This window comes from Sturnira hondurensis, unplaced genomic scaffold (genome assembly GCF_014824575.4).
Source record: "Sturnira hondurensis isolate 20B ecotype Veracruz unplaced genomic scaffold, ASM1482457v3 Scaffold0022136, whole genome shotgun sequence".
NCBI classification, from domain to species: Eukaryota; Metazoa; Chordata; class Mammalia; order Chiroptera; family Phyllostomidae; genus Sturnira; species Sturnira hondurensis.
In genome coordinates, this window is record NW_028094767.1 from 3,878,109 (window position 1) to 3,904,325 (window position 26,217).

The 26,217-nt window shown below is 37.4% G+C and overlaps 1 pseudogene; it reads right to left on the minus strand.

The window, feature by feature from the left end:
* Positions 1 to 21,693: 21,693 nt before the first annotated feature.
* Positions 21,694 to 22,004, minus strand: LOC118978711 (60S ribosomal protein L37a-like; annotated as a pseudogene).
* Positions 22,005 to 26,217: the final 4,213 nt, after the last annotated feature.

Sequence of the window (26,217 nt, forward strand, 5' to 3'; positions counted from 1 at the left end):
AAATTGAAATTATATCAAGCATCTTCTCTGATCACAATGGCTTGGAACTAGAATCCAACCACATGGAAAAAACCTCAAAATCATTCAACTACATGGAGGCTGAATAACATGTTATTAAATAATGAATGTGTTAACAATGAGATTAAAAAAAAACAAAAAAGTACCTGGAAACAAATGAAAATGAACACACAACAACCCATTACCTATGGGACACAGCAAAGGCAGTCCTAGAGGGAAGTTCATAGCAATACAGGCCTACCTAAAGAAGACAGAAAAATCTCAAATAAATGACCTAACCCTACATCTAAAAGAACTACAGGAACAACAACAAACAAAGCCCAGAGTGAATAGAAAGAAGGAAATAATGAAGATTAGATCAGAATTAAATGACAAAGAGAGTAAAAAATAATGCAAAGGACCAATGAATCTAGGAGCTGGTTCATTTGAAAGATAAACAAAATTGACAACCATTAACCACACTCCTCAAGAAAACAAGAGAGAGGACCCAAGTAAATAAAGTCAGAAACAAAAGAGAGGTAACAACCAATGCCACAGGAATGTGAAGGTGTGTTAAGTAATTACTACGAACAACTACGAAGTCTATCCAGAAAGCATCTGGCCATGTAATATGAAAAGTAGAGATATTCACTGAAGAACATACAAGATAAAAGAAACAATGTACACAGGACAATGACACCTCTGTCCACTTCAAAGTAGGCACATTGGGTCTTCAGACAGTTCTCCCAATCTCCATAAGCTGACCCATCCTACTTTCTGGAATCTTATCAATGGTCTGAAATCTCTTCAATTTCAAAGGTAATTTTAGTTTTGGGAAAAGCTGGAAGTCCTAGAGCACCAAATCTAGGCTATAGGGGGACTAAGTTGCCTGGGTGATTTGATGTTTCACTAAAAAGCCTGCACAAGACATGATTCATGAAAAGAGACATTGCTGTGATGAAGCTGCCAATCACCAGTTGCCCATAGTGGCCTTCTGAATCATCCAAATAGTTTCCATGGAGGAATGTTCAAGCTTAACACAAAATCTGATGCAGATTCGTTGCTCTATTTGTTCAGTCATTTTGACTGCAATGGCCACACAGTACATTTGCTCAGTCAATGGCATCTGTTGCCCCTACTGATTAACACAATGAAGCCATCATTGTTTGTGCGTGCACACTCCAGTCCACTCTCCTTGGCTGCCAGGTTACATCAATGTTTCACAAACAGTTCTCATATTAAAAATGATGAGACTTTTTCCATATTGACCTCTTATATGCCAAGAAATTGGACAACCTGGATGAAATGGATAAATTTCTAGAACATGCAATCCTCCAAAACTGAATCAAGAAGAAGCAGAAAGCTTTAATAGAAGGATAACAACTAATGAAATCAAAGCAGTAATAAAAAACCTCTCAGCACACAAAAGCTCTAGACCAGATGGCTTCACAGGGGAATTTTACCAAACATTCAAAGGAGAAATAACTCCTATTCTTCTCAAATGATTCCAAAAAAAAATTCAAGAAAAGGGAAGACTTCCAAACTCTTTTCAGAAGGCCAGTATTATCCAAATCCCAAAACCAGATAAAGACACAACAAAGAAAGAACATGACAAGCCAATATCTCTGATAAACATAGATGCTAAAAACCTCAACAAAATATTGGCAAACTGAATCCAGCAACACATTAGATAGATCTCACACCATGATAAAGTGGGATTCATCCCAGGTATGCAAGGATGGTACAATATTTACCAAAAAATTAATATAATACATCATATAAATAAAATGAAGGGCAAAAACAATGTAATCATATAAATAGATGCAGAAAAACATTTGATAAAATCCAGCAGCAAGGTATGATGAAATATTACAGCAAAGTGGGTATAAAGGGAGCATTTCTCAACATTGTAAAGGCCATATATGAGAAACCTACAGCTAACATCATACACAATAGGAAAAAATTAAAATCTTTTCCCTTAAGATCAGGAACCAGACAAGGTGTCCGCTCTCAGTACATTTAGTCAGCATATGGAAGTTCTAGCCACAGCAATCAGATAAAAAAAAGAAATAAAAGGCATCTAAATTAGAAAGGAGGAAGTAAAACTGTTACTTTTTGCAGATGACATAATAGTATACATAGAAAAAACCCTATAGGCTCACCAAAAATCTATTCAAACTAATAAGTGAATTTGGTAGTAGCAGAATGCAAAGTCAATATTCAGGAATCAGTAGCATTTCTGTATATCAACAATGAACTATTAGAAAGAAAAACTAGGGAAAAAATTCTATTTATTATAGCAACAAGAAAAATAAAGTATGTAGGAATAAATTTTAACTGTGGAGATAAAATACATACACTTGAAAATCTATAGAACACTGAAGGAAGAAAGCAAAGAAGACACAAATAAATGAAAGCATATGCCCTGTTCATTGATTGGAAGAATTAACATTATTAAAATGTTCATATTACTCAAATCTATAGATCCAACACAATTCCTATCAAAATACAAATGGCATATTTCACCAATCTGGAACAAACTCCAAAAATTTATATGGAACCAAAAAAGATACCAAATAGCATCAGCAATCTTGAGAAAGAAGAATAAAGCTGGTAGGATAATAATACCCAATAAAAAACTACACTACAAGGCCACTGTTATCAAAACAACCTGGTACCCACATAAGAACAGACGCATAGATCAATGGAAGAGAATAGAGAGCCCAGAAATAAACCCAAGTGTCTATGGTCAATTAATATTTAACAAAGGAAGCATGAGCATAAAATAGAGTAAAAATAGTCTCTTCAATAGGTGGTGCTGGGAGAACCGGACCAGTACAAGTAAAAAAAAAAAAAAAGAAACTANTATGGAACCAAAAAAGATACCAAATAGCATCAGCAATCTTGAGAAAGAAGAATAAAGCTGGTAGGATAATAATACCCAATAAAAAACTACACTACAAGGCCACTGTTATCAAAACAACCTGGTACCCACATAAGAACAGACTCATAGATCAATGGAAGAGAATAGAGAGCCCAGAAATAAACCCAAGTGTCTATGGTCAATTAATATTTAATAAAGGAAGCATGAGCATAAAATAGAGTAAAAATAGTCTCTTCAATAGGTGGTGCTGGGAGAACCGGACCAGTACAAGTAAAAAAAAAAAAAATGAAACTAGACCACTAACTCATACCACACACCAGAATAACCTCAAAATGGATAAAAGACTTAAATATAAGTTGCTCTACAATAAAAGTCCTAGCAGAAAACAGGCAGTAAAATTTCAGATATCCCATGTGGTGATATTTTTGCTGATATACCTTCTAGAGCAAAGGAAATAAATGAAAAAAAAAACCTAAAAAACAAATGGGACTACACCAAACTAAAAAGCTTCTGCATGGCTAAAGGAAACATCAGCAAAATGAAAAGGGAACCAACCATATGGGAGAACATATTTGCCAAAATACATAAAGAATTCATACAACTTAACACCAGAAAGCCAAACAGTTCAATTAAAAAATGGGCAAAAGAACTGAATAGACACTTGTTCTCCGAGGAAGACATACAGATCTCCTATAAACATATGAAAAGATGTTCAACTGAAAGATGTTAGAACATTAGAAAGATATTCTCTAATTTGCATCAGAGAGATGCAAATTAAAACCACAATGAGCCCTGGCTGGCATAGCTCAGTGGATTGAGCATGGCCTGAGAATGAAAGGGTTGCAGGTTCGATTTCCAGTCAGGGTACATGCCTGGGTTGCATGCCAGGTCCCGGGGGGGGGGCGGTGCACATGAGAGGCAACCACATGTTGATGTTTCTGTGTCTCTCTTTCTCCCTCCCTTCCCCTCTCTAAAAAATAAAACAATAAAATCTTTTTTAAAACCCACAATGAGATACTGCTTCGCACTGGTCAGAATGGCCATCATTAATAAATCAACAAACAACCAGTGCTGGTGAGGATGTGGAGAAAAGGGAACCCCATTCCCAGTAGGAATGCAGATGGTGCAGCCATTGTGGAAAACAGTATGGAATTTCCTCAAAAAATTAAAAACAGGACTGCCTTTTGACCCAGCAATTCTGTAGCTGAGAATATATCCTAAGAGTCCCAAAACACCAATTCCATAGAATTTATGCACCCCGATGTTCACAGTAGTGCTATTTACAATTGTCAACTGCTGGAATCAGCATAAGTGCCCATTAGCAGATGTGTGGATCAAAAAACCATGGTACATTTACACATTGTAATACTAGCAGCAGAAAGAAAGAAGGAGCTTCTACCCTTTGCAACCGAATGGATGGAACTGCAAGGCATTATGCTGAGTGAAATAAGCCAGTCAGTGAAAGACAAACACCACATAATCTCACTTGTAAGAGGATTCTAATGAACAAAATAAACAAATCATCAAAATAGACTCAAAGGCATGGAAACATGGAACAGACTGACAGTGGCCAGAGGGGAGCAGGTAGGGGGATGATGGTGGAAAGAAGGGAAGGGACTACTCAAAGAACAAGTATGACCCCTGGACGTGGACAACACTGTGGGGACTGACTGTGGGAGCTGGGGGTGAGGGCCTGGGTGGAGGAGGGCAAAGAGGAAAAATTGGGACAACTGTCATAGAATAACAATAAAAAAATAAAGAAACAAATAACAACAACTTAAGCTTCAATGTATATATATAAGTATATATATATATATATATATATATAATTCTTTTAGCAACAAGTAAATATAAGACATTAAAAGTAAGAAAGAGAGCTGTGCTCCAAGAAGAGTTACATGTAACTTTCTTAAAAGAATCATATCAGGTAACTATTAACAAGCCACAAAGAAGGCAGAAAATGTTATATCTACATCTGGTTGATTAAATGTGGTGAGTCTATGAAATGGGATTGAATCTCAAAATGATTTGATAAATCTAATTCATTGAGACACATTCCTCTGTTAGCTCAATATTTATAAACGACCTATTATTCCTTTTCACGAGTCACCTGTGCATCCTCACTCTGGATTAGAAACAACAGTATTGAAGCAGACAGATGCAGCAACCTGTCCAATCATCGAAAAATCAAGAGGGACGTGGCATGTTTAGAATTCAAAATATCTTCCTCCTCAGGCCATTCTAGCATTCACCTCCCTAACTGTCACTTTCTTTCATGGTTATGTACCTGGAAGAATGTCTCCTGTTCACAGCTTGTCTCTGGAGATGCCACAGTTTTCCTCCCCTCATCTCTGACGTCATCCCTAGTGCCTCCAGGGTGTGAGAGAGGAGTGTGAGTCACCCAGCCCAGCTCCTGAATGGAAACCAAAGTCACAAAACCACAAGGAGTAGGAGGGAGCAGACCTTCGAGGAGTACAGGTAGAGAGAAGTGTCAGGAAGGGACATTCACCCTTTTTGTCCATAGAGCTCATTCTTCACCTCATGACCTGCATGTTATTAACTCTTCTTGGGTGCTAGGACCAAGAAAAGAGTTAACCAATATTCTCTTGAGTCTCAGCTCTGGCATATACCCGCTGACTTGACTTTGGCAAACCAATCGACCTTTCTGATTTTCCTTTTCTTTTTCCATAGAATGTATCGATAACATCACTGCTTGCTTGACCTCTCTTGGTTTGTGTCCAGATGCAATGAGTTTACATGGAAGGTCAAGTATTTCACAAGTGGCAAATCCAGGGAGAAGTCCTTAACCTGCAACCTGAAGCCTGTTGCCATGCTGGCAAGGCCGGTGAAAGGAATCCAAGATCAGAGGGTCACTAGATAAAATGGGGAAGAGGCTAATCAGTCACAAAGTGCCAAGAAACGATCCCTGTTACTTAGAAGGGATGTATTTATTTAACTCAAGACTGAGTAATGGATTTCTGGAATCAGAGTATTCTTTTTCTAACCATGGCTGAATAAGAATTACCAAATTCTTATTCTTTGGCTTTCTTTTCTTGTACACTCTACCCAGATCACTAACTTCCCGGTAGCAAATTACCAGCCAGATTCTTTGTTAATGACATAGTACTATGGATGACTGCTGGTACGGCTTGTCAGATCCCTGATACACGAGTCATAGTCCACTACAGCTATAGATAACAGCTTTATCACATTTGTTCAAGTGAAATCCCTCTACCTGAAGATATATTCTATTTTGTTAAATGGAGACATGGACAAGGTCACTACCATTTAGTAGAATGAGTTTCTTCTGCAAAAGGGTAACCCCATTCATTTTTACTACCTCCAATTTCAGAGTCATCTTTTCCTGACCTTGTCCCTGCCTCTTTGTGCCCACCTGCACTGATTACTAATTACAGGTCAATTGAAATGTTAGAATGTTGAGAGTTGCATGATCTTGCCACTGCATGGGACAAAGAAATATATGACAGATGCTATTAAGAAAGCCCATGTGAGCAAGACAAACCCCGTATCTTTGACTGCAGGCAATGTAAAAGCAGGAGGTGCACATTAATTAGAAAGCTTCTGAATGTATTTCTTAAGCCCTCTTGTAGACCAGAAGCACGCATGGTCACTTCAACAGCAGCACTCTAGGCACCGCCATGCGACCGGCAAATGATCTCACAGTCTCTACCTTGTTCCCCCTCTCCTCCAGGTCTCATCTTCCTGCTGGACTTTCTGGGATGTGGGAAGGGGCAGAAAAGGAGAAGGAGACACTCAGCCCCAGTAAAACTCCTTGAGGCCGTGCAATCCTCTGTACATTCACCTGGAGCTGGAAATATGAGATGGTTTTGCTGCACTTTTGAGCCCTTCTCTCCAGTTTTGCTGGGTTGTTTCCACCTCCAACAACGGCTCCTCTCAGCTCCTGTGGTTGTAAGAGCACAGCTGAAGCCATACCTGAACTCTGAACTTTCCCCTACCTGCTCTATGTTACTCTGCTTGGGCCCTTCCTTCCAACCCTGCAGGATATATGATTATATCCCAATTTAGGCCATAATTTCACTATCTTCACGAGGCCATAGTTTCACTAAACTTTCACAAATTATCTATATGCATTTCCACCTAGAATAAAACAAATAAATGCAACATCATCTAACCTGGAGTCTCTCAACTGTGGTACCATTGATGTTGTGGGCTGAATAGTTTTGCTGTGGGGCTGTCCTGTGCACTGTAAGGTGTCTAGCAGCACTCTTGGCCTCCACCCATTAGATGCCAGTAGCATCCCCCCGGTTACAATATTCCAAAACACCTCCGGGCATTTTGGATAAATGCCCCTGAATATCCCCTGGGGGATGGAGAGATTGCCCTTGGTCAAGAACCACTGATCTCCCCTGATGTTGGAATACTTTTTATGCTTATTATTAAGAAAACAAATTTAAATGTGACAACTGATTACATCAACTATATTTTCCATACTGAACTAGTAGAGGCTGGTCTTTTGCACACATCTGCAGATAATTATTGCCTTTGGGGCACTAGATCTCTGAGGAAGACAGAGTGTTGTGCCCAGATTTCTGGGAAGGGTTCAGGTTCTTCCCTCAGGGCATCTCCCTGTCAGAAGACTCTCACAGTGAGGAAGACCATCCAGAGATGATAATTGTTCCCTGGAAATCCACAGTGGATGGCTGAACAACTTGGCTAAGGCTGCTTTGGCTTGGAAGTCAGATGAAGCTTTTGGAACCGTTGGTACCTCAAGCTTCCTTGGATGTTACTACTGCTGGCCCCAGAGTACCGTGCTCCACCAGGGCTCCTGCTGCTGTCTTGTAGCATCCCCTCCCCCCAGCTCTACTTCGGAGTGCAACTTCAGGCTTGGTCTCCAGTGATACATATCCTACTGGGACCTGGAGCATAGGCCAAGGTAGCCATCAGTCAGTGCTGCTGGCTGCAGGGCTCAGGTGGCTGAGCCCTGCAGTTATGCTTTCCAGAATTGAATCCCCATAAACCTTAATGCTGACTTAAATGGTGTATCATTTACTGATGAGTTGGTTAATGGGTGAGCCCAGGAAATTTGTTAGATCTTTTGTGATGACCATATGTCCCTGGTCAATCATTAAGGTCAGAGTCAGCAGGCTATTTGCTTTATCCACTCAGGAGCTCTGGGCTCTTAGAGTCCCAGAATTTCCTCCCAGATTCTATTCATAGTACCCTTCTGTCTGGACATTTAAAACTAAAGACATATCTGTTCATTCCTATTCCTGAACACCCTAAAAAAAGTAGGTCGAATTGCTGTGTTTTAATGGGAAGACATCTTGCGAGTCTTTTGAAAAGAAGCCAAGTAAATGCTTGTTGTTGTTAGGGTAATTGTTTCCTAAAGAATGCACACAGTTTGGCTTTGCCAACCCAATCACTCCACAAGACACATAATTTAACCTCCATTTTATCTTATTTGTTGAAATTAAGTAACAGAAGGAGAACTTATTTTTACTGCTCCTTTAAAACTGGCTGGAAAAGGAAGTCTAGAGTTTTATGTATCATTCCCACAAATAGAAGTTTGCTTTACAATTATTTTCATTTCAAATTATTGTTGTCATAGTAAATTAGATGCCTACATGAATGTAGAACGCCAAGTGAAAATATAAAGAGCAACGTATACTTTTTAAATGGGTTTTGCTCATTTATGTACTTTTTAGTCATGCATTGTCTTCTTATAACAGAAAAAAAAAGGAGATATCGAAACTAGACCCAAGGAAAAAAATGCTTCCCACCTGTAAGTTAATCATATAGTTTCACTGGTCATTTCTATCTGGTCATACACGGCTAAGTCAGGAATCACATAGAGTGTTTCTTTAGAATGACTGATTTCTTTTCCATGTGGCATCTTTTAAGTGGATCCTTTCTTGCAGAGAGTGAACCAGGTGGTATATTTCATGACATTAGGAGTCTGCTTTAAGAAACCATGCAGGAATGTGAAGGAAAAAGAAAAGAAACAATGTATTGATTCGCTCGACACAAATTACCTGGAAAAAGATTTTGCCTGGACAGCAATCCACCAAGTAATTATAACCAGCAGTTAACAGCTTTTAGTTTAACGGAAATCTCTGATCTTGAAGACATATGTGGTAAGAAAAGAACTTTTAAAACTACCCATCAAGATTTTCTTTCTTTTTTTTTCCTGCGACAAGTCTCTTAGGGCTTTGCATAGCCCATACTCGAACTGCTTCCTTGTTTGTGCTAAGCCTCACTTACTCTTCTGGCATTCAGCCACCCTGAGTATCATCTGCTTCTCGCCAACAAAGTTTAAAGTGGTTTTTGTCAATTGCCCATCCATTCTGCTCCCATTGTGCCAGTAGAGAGTGATCGGATGTCTCATGATGGGGTGGAAAAGAAGCACTTTGAAAACCCTGGGACTCTCAGGTTAATGCCTACCATACATCTCTCTCAGCCAGCACGAAGAAATCTCAAGTAGAGGAGTTCACCTATTCTAAAAATCACCCGGGCTTAGCGGGGAAGCAAAAAATGGAGTCATTTCATAAATACTCTCCTATGTGAAGATTTCCCAGGCAAAATAGAAGCAATTTGATCTTGTTTAACTAGAAATATTAAAAGCCGATGTTTGCAGTTTTCATTTTTTAGAGTAAAAGGACAAAGACTTGTGATTTTTCTGTTTAGTGAACAGATATCAACGAATGTGCTTACTTTCCACGTAACATAACCTCTCTTACAAAAACAAAACAAAACAAAACTAGAATGTTCTATTACCTGTAGTATTCACATGCCAGAAGCTGTGGGAGGGGCTTTAAGCGAGTACATGAACACTATGAGCTGCATTAAGGGAGGTCCCTCCAGACTTGCCAGCTGACAGAGAGAGGGGCCAGATAAATCTGTATTGGGGATGAACAAGGGATACTTTTCACATAAGTATATACTAAATATTACACGATACACACTTAGACTAAAAATATTTGTTGTTCACCTGAAATTTGAATTTGACTGGGCTTTCTACATATGTACTTGCTGAATCTGGCAACCCATAAATAATTGGACCTCACAGGTTAAATTCATAGTGTGATGGAATTCGGTCCGCCTTTTTGAGATAGACACCAAATTTTCTAAGTGCACAGACATTGGACCCCCTAAGTTAATCGCATTAACTAAGCTCATAAAAGTTTATTTACTCACAGTGAAAAAGTAAATAACAGGTCACCGAATACCTCTAAGCACATCGACAGTACGGGCAGTGAGGGCAAAGCGGTTTTCAGGCACAAGATGCTTGTTGGAATGTGGGATTGCTTTATGGTGTAAGACTAACCTGAGCTGAAGAATGCAACTCCCGGTTGGGAACTGGGTGATGGGATCTTAGTATTTTTACAAAATTGACTCGCTTACATTCTCTGTTTCCTGAAAGTACCCAGATGGGTTCTGCTAGTGTTCATTCCTGTGGCTCCTTTTCCTAAGCTCCCCTGGGTGACCTAACCCCTTCCCCAGGGTGACACACCCTTCTGTGAGCTGTATTATTAGCACCAGTCATTTTACATCAACTCCTGCTGCTCAAAGAGACTGTTTCCATCCACTACGTGATGATTGTGGAGTTTAACTCTCAAAAGGCAATCATATTTCTTTTCCTTCCAAATTCTTAAAGAATTTTTCATTGCACCCCTCATATATTCACTGAACATGCTAGACAGGTAGAATTGCTGTTGTAGAATACTATTCTCTCTAAATAAAAGATAGGCTAATATTCTTTTTCAAGTGAAGTTTCTATTGGTATGATCTCATTTAGCATCCCTGCAATCTTGGGAGCAAGGTAGCACGGTTACACAGAGAAGAACAAGTATCTAAATGTAAGTGTGTCTGATTGGACTCTATTATGCCTCTGTAACACTAACTCTCAATTTGAAGTAAAATGTTCCATGTGTACAATTTTATGAATTCAGCTTCTCTTGTGGCTGAACTATCACAGGAGACAAATAAATCTTGGATAATGACCACACTGACACCATAAAGAAACGAGGATAGGCTTTGGAGTAGCAAAGACCTAGATTAGAACCGCACGCCCATCACTGGGGCAGGGGTAAGGAGGAGGAGACCAATTTAGACATTTTAACTAAGTTACCACTTTGAAATGAGGCCATTAAAATGGCCATTTGGTGGCCCTGATCCGATGTGACTGGTGCTCTTGTAAGAGGAGGAAAGTAGAACGCAGACGCACACGAGAGCAAGACCGTGGGAAGGCACAGGGAGAAGACAGCCCCCTGAGAGCAGAAGAGAGAGGCCTCGAAAAAAACCAACCCTGCTGATCCCTTGGTCTCAGACCGGTTCATTGCCCCTCACCACTGCCACATGGGAAACTGGATTCCTGTTGTCGAAGCCACCCAGTCTGCCCTTTTCTGGTGACAGCCCTAGACAATGCACTGCAGACATGTTTCTCAACAGTGTAGATCTGGATTTTTCAGTTTTAAAAAAGGCCAAATTCCCATGGGTTTGATGTAATTGTTAAATAATTAAGGGCCTAGCAGTATGCTTTGAAAAATAAAAAAGCTCAATAAATGTAAGAATTTTCTCTTTCACTTACATTCACAACATGAAATAGCTTATTCATTAATTATCCTTGGCAAATTCATTAAGGGTCTGTTAGGCGCAGATACACAAATCAATAACACGTTCAAATAGTTTTTCTTCCGATTAAAAAGGAGAGGGAAATATCTGTTGTCCCCAGCGGTGCTTTAGACACTATATTTTGTTTATTCTGCAATGCACATTTAAAAATAAACTTTCACTTTTGAAATAGTCTTATATTTACATAAAAATTACAAAAGTAGTACAGAGAGTTCCATATATTCCACACACAGTGTTGCCTATTATTAACATTGGTATGAGCATGGTAAATGTGTTACAATTAATGAGTTACTGTCAATTTATTGTTATTAACTAAAATCCATACTTTATTTAACTTTACTTTTTACCACTTTTCTCTTCCAGGACCCCACATAACATTTAGTCATCATGTGCCCTGAGGCTGGGTTGTGATAATTTCTCAGACTTGCCTTGTCTTGATGACTCTGAGAGTCTTGAGGAGGAGGAGCACAGACCAGGTCTATTCTAAGGTGTCTTCTCCCAGGATTTGTGTGATATTTTCCCCTAAATTAGAGTAGAGGTATGGATTTGGGGAAGGAAGACCACAGAGGTAAAGTACCATTTCATCATGTCATATTAAGAGTACATACTATCAACATGACTTATACTGTTGATGTTGAAATTGATCTCCAGGTGAGGTAGTCCTAGTCAAATTTCTCTGCTACGAAAATATCCCACTCTTCCCCTTTACACATAGTACCTGTTAGAAGGAAGTCACTGTGTGCAACCAATACTTAAGAGGCAGAAAGTTATGTTGCATCTCCTTCGGGATGGAATATCCACAACAAGCTGTTTAGAATTTTCCTGAGTGGGAGGTTTGTCTCCTCTCCCATTTATTTATTCAGTCATTTGTATCAGTATAAACTTATGAAATTTTAATTTAAACTTTAGGCTACACAGTACCCTTTCACTTATTTTGTTGCTCAAATTGCTCTACCTTTGGCTTTTGAGAGCTCTGCACAAGGCTCCTGTGTCCCTTTGATGAATCACCATCATTGTGGGTTTCTTTTTTTTTTTCCGCACTGCATTTTGTTCATTCTATAATGCACATTCTCAGCTCTGAGAGTGGTACAAATAATAACATCTTACAATTATAATTAGCAGTGATTTTTTTCTTTCTTAGTCATACATAAAATAACATGTGCCTTTCGATGACTGGCATCTTAGACTAAATGAAATTCAGAAATTGCTAAGCAGTAATAAACAATTTTCCAGGATATTGTTTTCAATTTTGAGCACCCTTGCTCAGTCAAGCTTTGAAGTTTTACAGAGATTATTTCCTTCAGAGATTGTCATTGTTTTAATATTTTTTGTTTGTTGTAGGTGTGCTCCCTTTGTCAGTCATTTGAATGCATATGCGTTGATCTGTTAAAGACAAAGAATTTGTATTCAGATACACGAATGTCAGCAATAGTCATTTCCTTATCCCTTCAGCTATTTTTATAATTTAAGTATTCAACTTCCTAATATCAATTCTAAGGCTATTCTTCAAGAGACAAAACTATATGTGATTAGAACAGTAATAAATAGGGCACACTTTATTATTTCATTTCTTTCCATTTCAATAATAACTTCAGTGTGAATAGGGGGATTTTGACTTGCTTATGTTAGAATTTTATTCTTTCATATCACTTGCAAACATGTGCATGCATGATTTTGCCTGGCTTGATAGCTGAACTCGGTGATTTTATGTCCCTTTATTTATTTACTAATATACATAGGCTCTTAGGTTTCTGTGCTTAGCCCTTAAGAAGCTAATGTAAACTCAACTAGGATTTAGAGATTGTCTAGGGAATATTTACTAAATTATATTTCATAGTAAGTATGAAATATTTTTAATGCATTGCCTCTGGAAATTATGGCAAAGGACAGATTGCTAGAAATTTGAGTAGTCTATTTTAGTCTTTCTTAGATAGTCTTCCAGAGGAAAGTTTCACATGATCAGGAAAACTGAAGTTTGCAGTACCAATTAACCTTTCTAGTACCTGTATCCAGTAAAATATAAACCTTCACATTATATGTAGGAAATTGAGGATTAGACAAATTGAGTACAGTTTAGTGGCAGACCAGCAATCAACATGCCCAGCTCTGATACACAGGTAACCTCCTCATAAGCCAGGCCACATGTTAATCCTGTATATTCACCCACAGTGTAAGGGTAACTCAGCACATGAGCAAATAAATCATCCAGCATATCTGACGCTTTTAAAATGACAAAAATGACTTTTTCGTACTGTTAATGTGTGTCATCAAACATGTTTAAACCCTTCTGATCGAAGCTAGCAGTTACTGAAGTGCTATCCTTCACAGATTCATGACAAAATGGACTAAAATTGAAATCTTTATGATAAAAGGGTCCATCAATATTCAATTATATAGTGCCTTTGCAAAAACACAATCCAATAAAAGAAAACAAAATTTTAATCTAGTGCAAAAATTAGATTTTTTGTTGAGCACCAAAGGACTTTTCTAAAGAATTTAATAGCATATTAAACTTACAAAGCACTTTATATTAATTAATTATTCCTCCCAAACCAAACAAGAGAGGTGGTTTGAGCAATTTTCAATAATGTTAGTTTGTTCCCAATGTAAAACTAAGAAGCAAGGATAAAGGTAATTTGACTAATATAAAACACACACCTGAGAAGAGAACAGACTGTTGTTGTTATTAAACTTTTTGCCACATTACAGTCATTTGGCACATGCCAGAATTAGTTTCTATTAGAAATTCACTTTTCATGTTACATTTTTCAATTACCACACTATATATGGAATTTCAGTTAACTCCATACCCCCAAATAATTAACTAATTATATTGCAGAAAATATGTGGTACCAGATTCCAGTAATGGATGTAGAAATCAATGTCACCCAAGTAGCACATACAAGGCTTTCCGTTATTTTCTTTTAATGATTTTTGCTGGCCCAGTTGCATTTTTGTATGTAATACTGACTGAGACCAGTGATATCCTGGTACTATGTATACGGCATGAGATGTCTGTTACGGCCTTACCTGGCCGATTGTGTTGCTTGTGTGCAGTACTGCCTGGCAACACCCCACAAAACAAAGAGACAAACTTCAGTGTGCAAGAGATTTTTTAAAATTGAATTTATTGGAGTGACATTGTTTCCCAAAGCCATGCAAGTTTCAAGTGTGCAACTCAATAAAACGTCATCTGCACACTGCGTGGTGCGCCCACCACCCAAGGTCAAGTCTCTTTTCAGTTCCATGTTCCCCTCTTTTATTAGGGATGCATATGAGTTTAGATTTTTACTGGGGCAGGTTTCAAATCAGTTTTTTTATTCTGTTGGCCTATAGAAATCGTCAAAATTAAAAAACACTCCTGAGACAGTTTTTATAAATAATATATACTTTCAAAGAGAAATCTGCATTAATTATTTAACATATCTATTTACATATAATCTCCTCTCTCTGTATATATTTAAAACAGTACATTTAAAAATTGTTCTAATAAGCACTTTGGTAATAAATAACAAGTTATTATTATACGTGAAGACATATTTCTGTGAATATTTGTATGTCTATCTTTGGAGAAACATAGTTTAAATTACAGAAACATAGATAACAGAATTCTGTATGTGGATTATAACTTACTTGATACAGACTGTAAATAGACTAGATATAGACTTTTTTACATCAGAGCAAAAAAATCCCACTTCACTATATATCTTAACCATTATTAACTAATGCCTTTGCACTCTGTATGATCCATTGGAGGCATTAGACAGAAGTTTTAAACTATCCTGCATTAAAGAATCACCTAGGATGCTTGTTAAAACATTAGATTTAAGGGCAAAATGGTACAGCCACTCTGGAAAACAATTTAGCAGTTTCTTATAAAGTTAGCTGTACACTTTCCATATGACCCAGCAATCCCACTCTTAAATATTTACCTGGTTCAATGAAAACTTATGTTCTCACAAAAACCTGTATACAAATGTATACACCAGCTTTACATATTCATAATCATCAAAACTTGGTGACAATCCAAACACCATGTAATGGGTGAATGAATAAACCAACCCTGACACATTCATGTGGTGGAATGGTCATCAATAAGAAGGGAACAACTGTGGATACATGCAACGACTTGTGTGAGTCTCAAAGGCATGAGGGGATAAAGGAGATGATCTCAAAATGTGGCATACTATACATGTACTTATAGTCTTAACAAACACAACTACAGTAATGGAGAACAGACCAGTGATTGCAGGGATTAGGGGTGGGGATACGAACACAGAGGGATAGCGTGGGGGACCTTCAGGAGGAGTAAAGACCTATTCTCTATCCTGATTATACTTATGGTTATATGAATCTACACAGGTATTAAAATTCATAGCACTATACAACAAAGCAATGCTATTGATTGTATTTAAAAAAATAAAAGTCCAATTTCTCATTTTCAAAGTGTCTGACTCAGGAGGTCCAAGGTGGGGCCTAGGAATCTGAATTTAACATATACATGCATCCGTACACTCACGTAGTTCTGTCAAAGGCAGCCCATACTTTGGGAAATATCACTTTAGCAGAAAATGCAATGGACTAATGCCAGAAGATCAGAATACAGACCCCTCCCAACTGAGAGCTGTGTGATGTTGGGTGCTGGTATAGGTTGAGTAGTGTCACCCCCAAATCCCCCCTAAAATTTTTGCAACCTTGTTAGGAGAATAAGTCTTTATAGAGATGAACAAGTTAAATAAGGTAATTAGGTCTGGCCTTAACCCAAAATAACTCGTGTCCTTTTATTAAAGTCTTTATGTGTTTAAAGAAGTTTTAGGTTTATAAAAAATTGAGAGAGATGGAGATTTCTCATAGATCCTCTGCCCTCCACACATGCACAGCCTCCTCCAATAACACCATCACTCTTCCAAACAATACACTTTTTTTATCAAGGAAGAACCTACAATGACACATCATAATTACCCAAGTCCACAGTTTATGAGGTCTCAGGGTTCATGCCAGGTGTGTATATTCTGTGGGTTTGGATAAACGCATAATGATGTAGAGCCATAATTATAATATCATACAGACCCTAGAAGGGTCTCAGGGATCCCCAGATCACACTTTGAGAATGATTACTTTAAACAAATCAGTGATACCCATTTTGAAGGTGGGCTACTATCATTCTACAACTAAAAGAATGTTAGACATGAAAGAACTAAGTGATGCCATCTTTTCATTTTATAGATAAGGATACAGGCAAGGAAAGGCTTTATCTGATTACATTGGGAGTTCATTCTAGTATTTATAGAACACCAATATGTGCAAAGCTAGGAAAAAGAAATTCTTCACCCAGTGCTCTTCCGACACACCGCATGTGTTCTGCTGCCTGCTAATGGGACCTCCTGTCTGACTTTGCATTCATTAGTACTTTCTTGCTTCACTTCTGTGTGAGCTTTTTGTAAAATGACTGATATTCGATTGTTTATAAAGCCAACTGCATGGTATCATATGACAAACAAATACAACTTACAATGTTGTTGATTTTCTTTTCTATTTTGTCCCTAAACTGACAGTAGAAATTTTTCCTGTTGTAAGAGCTTCTTTGTGAAATGAGATAACATTTTTGTGAAATGAGATAACAGGACCTGTGGGTAGAGACATTTACTTCTTATTGAATATTCACATAATCTTTCCCATTTTCCAGTTCCTTTGAAGTTAGGTGGACCATGTGACAGCTATATAAGTACACATGACATGTATCACTTTTAAACCAAAGCATATTAGAAGCTGGTGCAAAGGAATAAGCCAGCTCATCCAACTCTTGAGTAGGCACACATGGAAAACTCAAAAGAAGGTGTCAGGCCACAGTTTGGAACAAACCTGGACATTTGTCTTGGTACACACAGGAACTTGATTAAGGAAGGGTGCAGACATTGAATGAAAAGTAAACTTTTGTTATATTTAGCCTCTGTGAATTTATTTATTACTGCAGACAGCCTCACCTAGACTTTCCTGACTAATAAGAGTAAAATTAAGAAGATTAATTCCGTATGATTAGAAGTAACCAAATGTATTGTTCAATTAAATGTTTTGAACCTGATAACAGTTCTAATTCCCTGTATAACTTCTTTCTCTTTTCTTCTGGGAAAAGGAGAGTAATGAGATGAATCACAGACCAAAATATTGTACCTTGTATAATGAATGAGGTAAAACAAAAATCCCTACATAGTCTCAAAAATAAAAAAAAAAGACACTAAACACAAACAAGCTCATAAAGACACAGACTGTGTTTAAAACTCCTGGTTCACTTTTTAACAGCATTAGAATTCTAAATTTTCACTAAGTGCCCCAAATTCATGGTAAGGATGACACATTAGCTAATCACATTGGGAACAACACAAAAGAAGTAATATGCAAAACCTGCTGCCTAGTATCAGGGGTGTAACTTGTCTTGTCTGAAAAAAGGGTAAGAAAACTCATGTTCTTTTGTGAAAAAGGTGTCAATGTCGTTTAACTAAATTACTAAAAGAAGTCCCTGAAAGAAGCAGGGAGCCTGCCATTACTCACTGAATGAATATGTTTTTGTGCTTCTTCATAAAGGAATCCTTAAGGTAGAACTCCCCCAAACCCTCCTGCCTGGTTGCTTGGTATGTGCTGAGGGACCGGGGGCCTACGGGATGTTGAGACCCTGACTAAGTACTGAAGATATGACTCAAAAGGCAAAAAGGAAACATTAAATCATCGTGATTGAAGATAACATACTCTCATATACATGTTTTACAAGATGATAGCTGCAAGGGAATGTGTTGGGGTCTAGAAGGTAAGAAAACATGGGTTGGCAAGAGTGGAGTCGGAGACCGAGACTGTTTTAGCATCCCTGGGGTAAGACTGGGAAGATTAAACACAGGGGAGAAGGGTGGCTGATGGATTAAAAACACACACTTGTCATGGAATAATAGGACTGGCCTTATATTAGAAGAGAAAGTAAAATTTCTCCTCAAAAGATAACTTTCAAGCATACTTCCTAGACTCTTTGCTCCAGTTTATACATGGGTGGTGGTAGTTCTTACTCCATCAGATGAGAAGGAATAAAGAGAAATGGGTTTTAGAGCGTAGTGGGAAAACAGGTTCCCTCTGGACATATCTTTGAGCTGTCGAAGAGACCTGATACCATCATGGTCCAAGTTTACCTTTGTACCTCATGGCAAGACACAATGCCTAACCTGAAGTAGGAGCCCAAAATATGCTGTTTCAATAAAGGAATGTATGAATGTTTTGCATTTTAGCTTATTCTTTCTATGTCTAATAATTTTATTCTCTAGAAGGAAAGTATCTGCACTGAAGATAACCAGGGTTTTCTGCAATGTCCCGATAACTTATTGTTGATTGCTACAGGCAAGCACCCTCACTAAGCATGGCTGGTGACCACCAGGAGCTAGAAGCAACAAGGAGCTGAATGTCCCAGTGCCTCAGAGGGAGGGCAGTCTGCTGACCCCTTGGTTTCAGCCTTTTGGCCTCTAGTGCTGTGAAAGAATAAGCTTTGGCTATTTTCAGCCATGAAGGCTGTGGTAATTTCTTCAGGAGCACCAGGAAACTGATGCAGTTACCTCTGGAGGTGGGTTGGAGGAATAAGGGGGAAAGAATGGAAAAATGGAAATGTCATGGAAGGGATGAGAGGAAGTGTAAGCATATGTCTTTCTGTAACTCTGACTTTTTGAAACATATTAAGGTTCCACAGACTCATAAAGTGAATGTGTAATTAGAATCAAGCCGGATGCAGGAGGAACCCCCAGTGGAAAACAAACGTTTGCAGATTGAATTGAACTCTATTAGATGTATAAACAAACACAGTACAGGGGCCAGAAGAAAAAGCTAACATAAATAACTTCCTAGAGAGTATTTTTACAACATATTTGAAATCTAAAGATAAAAGTATTGTATACAAATATGGTGCTCTAGTTAGTAAACTTGTTTTTCAAAGAGGTATGAGTTAGCAATTCTGAGACTGATTGATGTGTATATAAGGTTGACTAGTTAGTAAAAACATGTGGATAATGAGAGCCAGATTTCTTACTGTTAGAGAAAGGAATTTACAAATAAGAAAACAGCCTGGCTAAAGTGAATTCTGAGATGAGATTGAAATCAATAGGATCAGTATGAATTCATTAGTTTTCATATACATTTAAATATGTATCTACAAATGGATGCATATGTTTATAAATAAATGCATGTGTTATAGAAATATTCTTTATTATACATGAATAGTTATATTTCCTAGCTGTGTGTGCTCCTGGGGATCTAAAAGCAATAATACCTCAATGGCAATTAGCACATCTAGCATCCAGATCTTCATTTTTAAGCCTCAGTCTCCAGTGAAAACAACCAGAGGTCCTTGGAGAAATGGCTGCTTCTGGGGCTGGGACAAGGCAACTACAAGATGAGCCTGGAACATCTTTTCAGTCCAGAAGACAAGCGCTCAAGAATGATGGAAACATTTCAAAAGGACACAGGAGCCAAGTGCCCAAGTGCCCAAGTGCCTCCAAATGGCCAAAGCTAGGAAAATTTGAGCGATAAAAAAAAAATGATAGTAATGAATTATAACCCACAGAGTAAAACAAATATTCACAAAATCATAATGATAAAAATGAGTAATTGAATAAATGAGGGGGAGAAAGGAAAGCTCTTTCTCATGGGAGAATTTAAATTATTAAATATAGAAAGAATGGTGGAAATAAAAGATCACCATTGTGACAAACATCACAGTAAGTATTTTTGCAGTTAAGCATTATCAATAGTTATTGAAATAAGTGGGGAAAAGAATTATGGAGAACAGGATGTGTACATAGTCACAAAGAATCTCTCCACAAGACATCTGTTTATTTACACAAGGAGGAATACAGTAGTATCTTCACAGTGGAAAGATGTAGCAGAGCCTACCTTAACCAGTTGACTAACGAGAACATCCCCATTAAGGAGCCATATCAAGGTCACACACTCCTGATGGGATGTTCAGACATGGCGTGTCACTTCCACACTGTTCTTGCCAAAAATGTGGAACTTGAATCTGATCATTGGGAGTCATAAAACAAACATAAACTAAGGAGGATGTCTCAAACTAACTAGCCAGTACTCTTCAAAAGTATCACTCATGGAAGCCCCCCAAAATAAAAAATTGTCTAAGAGTAAAAGAGACTAAGGAAACATGACGAAATAATGCATGACCTTGAATTGCTTTCTGGTTTTAGAAAAAGTAAATTAGTTGAACAATTGATAGGATTTGAATAAACATTATAGATGAGTTAACTGTTTTGAATTGATATTCATCTCTGGGTTTTGCTAGCTGTGTTCTCATTACAGATTGGTTTGTTGTCTTGTTTGGAATTTTTGCATCTGTATTCAGGAGCAAAACTGTCATTTTTCTTTCTTATACTGTTCCTGCTTGTATTTCAGTTCCAATTTCATAATACTTTCGTCACTGTGGGTTTAAGTAAACATTGGGATTTATCACACACAGTTTATTGTTTTACTATTCACAGATAGTTCTCCTCCCAAACTCTCTACTTTCTGAAAGCAGTACACTGTCTGAGCCCATTGCGGTTGGGCTTGTCCACGTGGCCCGATCGATCTGGCTGATGGAATTCGAGCAGGTGTGATAACTGCCACATCCAGGCAAATGTCTGAGTGCAGCTGGGTGGTTTTGCAGACTCTTTCTGGTTCCTAGCTGCCCTATTGTAAGAAAGGCACGTCCAGGATAGGGGCAGCTACTTCAGTCTGGGTCCTGGAAGTAGAAGATGGAAGTAGAAAATATACGTAGAAGACATGATTTCAGGGCACAGCAGGAGAAAAGCTACAGAAAAGAGACAGTAAGGAAAAGAACAGAACATAATGTGAGCAAGAAATACACATACACTGTATGTATGACACTGCTATTTTAAGATTACCATATATAGCACAACCTTTCAAAAACTAATATTCTATACCTTAAATGTTTTGTAGAACACACTGATAAAACCAGGTATTTTCTTGGTAATAAGATTTTAAACTACTAATTAAATTTCCTTAATAGTTATGACTCTTCAACTTTTCTATCATTTCTTAAGTCATTTTGACAAATGATAAAGTTCCTAGAATTTTATCTATATTTTCAAACGTGTTGGCATAACTTTTTCATACTATTCTCTCTTTTTTTTTTGTTACATAAATTAACCCATTTATTGTAGGCTAACCGTGTTTCAAATTGTGGAGCTTCTACTGGTGTTTCAATTCCTTCAGTCTTCTGGTAACCAACCTTATTTTCTGAGACAGCAGAAGGTGTTGGAGGTCCAGGCACCACCAGCGACAGTTTTCATGCAGGAACCACACTACCAGATTCCCACGGCTCGCCTCTTCGTCTTGGTTTTGCCACAGAAGGAGCAAGTGTACTTGGCGTGCTGGCTGATCTCAATTCTCTTCACCATTTTCTTGAGGGAGGAGCCGTGATGGTGCCATATTTACTGATGATTCTGACCTTCTTGGTGAGTTTAGCCATTTCACCTCCAAGTAGATCAGTATCCAAGAGGCTCTTTTTAATCTTCTCAACACCTGTAGAACTTAACATGTGTTTTCTATTTTTTCATAATAAACTCAAGCCTTCTTTCTTTTAAACTTCTTTTCCATTTTAGGGGGAGCGAGGGTGTGAGTCTACCTAGAGATTTGCAAATATTATTTTTTTAGCCTCCCCAGAGGATATGTTTATTGATTTAGAGAGCCACCCAGACAGGGCAATTATTTATTTAAAGAGCCATTTTTAAATTTTATTTGGTAGGATTAGTTTTAGATGTCATTAACAGGAAAATTCCAAATAACCATGGCTTAATATATACAGAATTTTATCTCTACCCCCCATAAAAGTTCAGGAAGGGCTCTCTCCAGGGCCAGCATGGTGGCTTTATTCATTAAAATGTTCAAAATCAAGCTCTCTCCAGTACACTATTTCATTTGTGCCCTCATGGTCTAAAATATAGGAAGAAATAAGTAAGAGGAAGGCAAAGAGCATCTAGTATTTCTCTTTTAAGAAGAATTCTCAAAAGCTGTCATAAAGCATTTTCACTAACTCCTCATTGAACAAAACTTATTCCCATAATTACAGTTGTACTTATTACCCTTGGGCAGCATGTGCCCACATAAGTATTGTGCACTGTGTTTTTTAAGACTCAAATAGAATAATAATAGAAGTAAATAGTCCCTGCAATATTGATCTCCACTACTACATATAAATTCTCTGATTTTCCTTATTTTCGTTCTTTCTTTCTACAAAAATTGAGGTTATTATGGCTTCTCAATTCTTTGGTTGTAAAAACAGCTAATTAATATTCAAAACTGGGGGAGTTAATATAAGCTTTTATTTGTATAATTATAATTAAAAATGTGATTGCAAATCTAAGGTTTCTGAATTAGAGGTGAAAACAAATGTTAGCTTTACAATACCCAAATTTATTCTTTGTTTTTATATTCTTTATAGTATGATTTATTATGTATAGGATAAAGATTGGTCATCTTTGGGATATTGGAAATTTTTGTGTTAATTTTTCTGCTCTTTTGAATTTTACAATTTTCTACAATAAAAATCTGTTACATTTCAGTTAAGAAAAAGTTTAAACAGAGATAATGAGAACCAGAGATCATGAAAAGGACAAAACCAGAACAAAAGACAAAATGAGCAAGCCAACCAAATATGAGAAATATATTGGAGAAGCAAAATAAAAATTGATAAATACTAGAAATTTTTCATAATTAGCTCCAAATAAAAATATATTCCATTTTAAAACTAATTAGTAAAGAAAATCGAATAATGATATTGCTGATTGTACATGACATCATATCATGTAGAGTTTTCTAATATGTCCCTATTGCTTTCTAATGACCCTGAATTATGCCAAATATATCCTGTGACAAGAAACCAGTCATGGGCCATACTATATATATTAGAAGTCTACCATCACAGCCAGATTGATATGTCCAGGCACATTGCTAACAGAAAAAGTGATTAACAGTGCCCTAAGTAAGTCTCCTCATTAATGTACTTACCCAGAGAATTAGAAGTCCCATGTAGTCAAGCCATTAGTATACACTCATCCAACACTTAATCAATGAGTACTTTCTTCTCTTTCTACATTGAGGTGCTACAACCATTAAGTTAGAATTTCACTGCCTAAAGTACTTCACAACCTTTGTCATTACTGACCAACTTAAGTATCTGGTATTACAACTTTCAGAACACTCTGGGAACTATACACACAAAAAGGTCTGAAAATGTATAAACAGGTGATATGTTTTCTAGGGAATACAAATCAAACAGCAACTGCTCTGTCCAGTGTGGCTCAGCTGGTTGGAGCATTGTCCCATAACCAAACAGTTGTGGGTTTGATTCCTAGTTAAGGCACATACCTAGGTTGCTGGTTCAGTCTTCAATCCCTGGTCTGGGTGCATATGAGAAGCAATCATCAATGCTTCTCTTGCACAGTGATGTTTCTCTCTCTCCCTTCCTCTCTCTCTAAAAGTAATGGAAAAAACAAGAAATAGTAATAATTAAAAATATAAATAATCAAACAGCAACTAATTGTTACAAAAGAGAGCCAAACCTAGAATTATTTTTTTAAAGGTGAGTTTGATTTTATATCATGGAAAATAATGAGGGAACATTATTTTGAGTAATTTGTGAAAGATGTGTCCTAAAAGTTAGCCTGATTTTATATAGACTATGCTTTAATATACAACAGGAAAATTTTTTTCTCAGGACATTAGGCCAGTTAGAACTGTATGTTGTGATGTTTTTATGTTTCAGACAGATATACAGACTAGAAAAATATTTTTCCAACCCCCATTGCCTCATGGCTTCCACATACTGCACACCACTCTCTTTCTTTTCAGAACTGCTTCTACTGCCAACCCCCTCAACCTTCTCTGTTTTCTCTTATTTAAACTTCCTGACATAATCCAGGGCTCACCTGGAGCTCAAAGCTCCTTGTCCAGCCTGTTATTGTACTTTTCTTATAATAATATGCATATCTAGTTCTATCACCTGCTAGTTATGCAGTACCAGTCAGGCAATTTAGGATTAAGGAGATGCCTGGGGACAGTTTCCCTACCAGGAAATGTGTGGATCTCCTCACAAAGGAACCGTGAGTATGGCGGCCGTGTGGAGGCTGGTCCTGCCTTGTGTGTGTGTGTGTGTGTGTGTGTGTGTGTGTGTGATCACCATGTTCGGCAAAACCACTTAAAGGAGAAATCAGCATGTGAGGCAGACAATCAACATGGGGATTTATTTTTGTACAGAGATCCTCATGAATAAGCATGACTCACCTAAGGTAAAGGGAAGCCTATTTAGCCTATACCATTTTGGGCCTATGGACTAATGAGAGGAGTTTTTAGGGAATTCTGTCAAAAGACGATATATGCTTTCTTTCCCTAAGATAGATATTTTTTCATTCTCAGGAATTGTTAATAAGTGTAATGATGTAATATAACTGTTCCTGACATTCATGGTTCTTCCCCCTCTGCAGTGTTACAATAACTTGTGGAGGAAACAGAGCTAATATAGATTAAAGAGGACAAAACTTCCTTTCAATTATCCTCTAGATCTAGAATGGCAGATGTATGTCATACCTTAGGCAGGAATAATTGTGTGGTAGTGACTGTCTAAAGTCTCAAGTGGAGAAGAATTCTAAGGTCTTACTGGACTTAGTGTGTAATAACTGTTTAGCAAGGTGTGCCATGGGAACCTTGCTAAAAGTTCTATTGTCCTCAAGGAGAGAATGGCAGCCCCCACGCCTGCCCTGACTGTCCTGACCTACTTGCCTTTCAGTTACCTTGAAAGAGAGAGCAGACAGCCAACCGAAGATGACTGGATTTGGAATCAGATTTTGTCTGAATGTAGGCTCCATAACTTTTATTTATTTTTCATATTTTATTTCTTTAAATATTAAAATATTTTACCATGATAAGCTATTAGATTTTTTTTCTAATATTTAACAGGGAGCTGGTACACATCTGTCACTGTTTTAGGTTATTATTAAAAAATGTTGAGCAGAAGATGTGGACCCTCTCTTGTAACATGAGTGAAACATTCATCAATCATAAAATAAGTTTATATTATAACTGAGGATAACCATTAGACATGTGAGGTGTCTGATGTCATAAAAGTTTATGTTGAAGAGATATAGCCACTTGCTAACCATGTGACCTTGGTTGGATGAGTTAATTAACTTCTCTCTGAGCCTGTATAAAATAGAGGCTAACAATATGTCATAGGAATTTGTAAAAATTAACTGACAGTGTATACAGTATGTATAATGTGTGGAGATATATAATTTATATTGTTATACCAATAAACACATGATTTATAAATATGCACATTGTACATGTCCACTGAAATATCCTTTTTAGTAATTGTACATGAAGTGGTATAATTAGCTTCTATGAAACTAATATATGAAACATTCTATTGGGGGCTTATATATATATTCTATGTATTCATTACAATCTATGTTAGCAGTGTAGGTGGACAAAGAGAATTGTTATAGTTCCAGGAAACACAGAACTTTTACCAAAAAAAGAGAAGAATAATTAACACTGATCACACAAAATAACTAGGTGGAAAGGTCCTAGAATGTTGTAAAATTGCGGAGTAGCCAAAACATCCAGCACATCCCCTTAAAGACTTTGCTGGATACTAACTACAATCAGAATTAGATGATCAACAA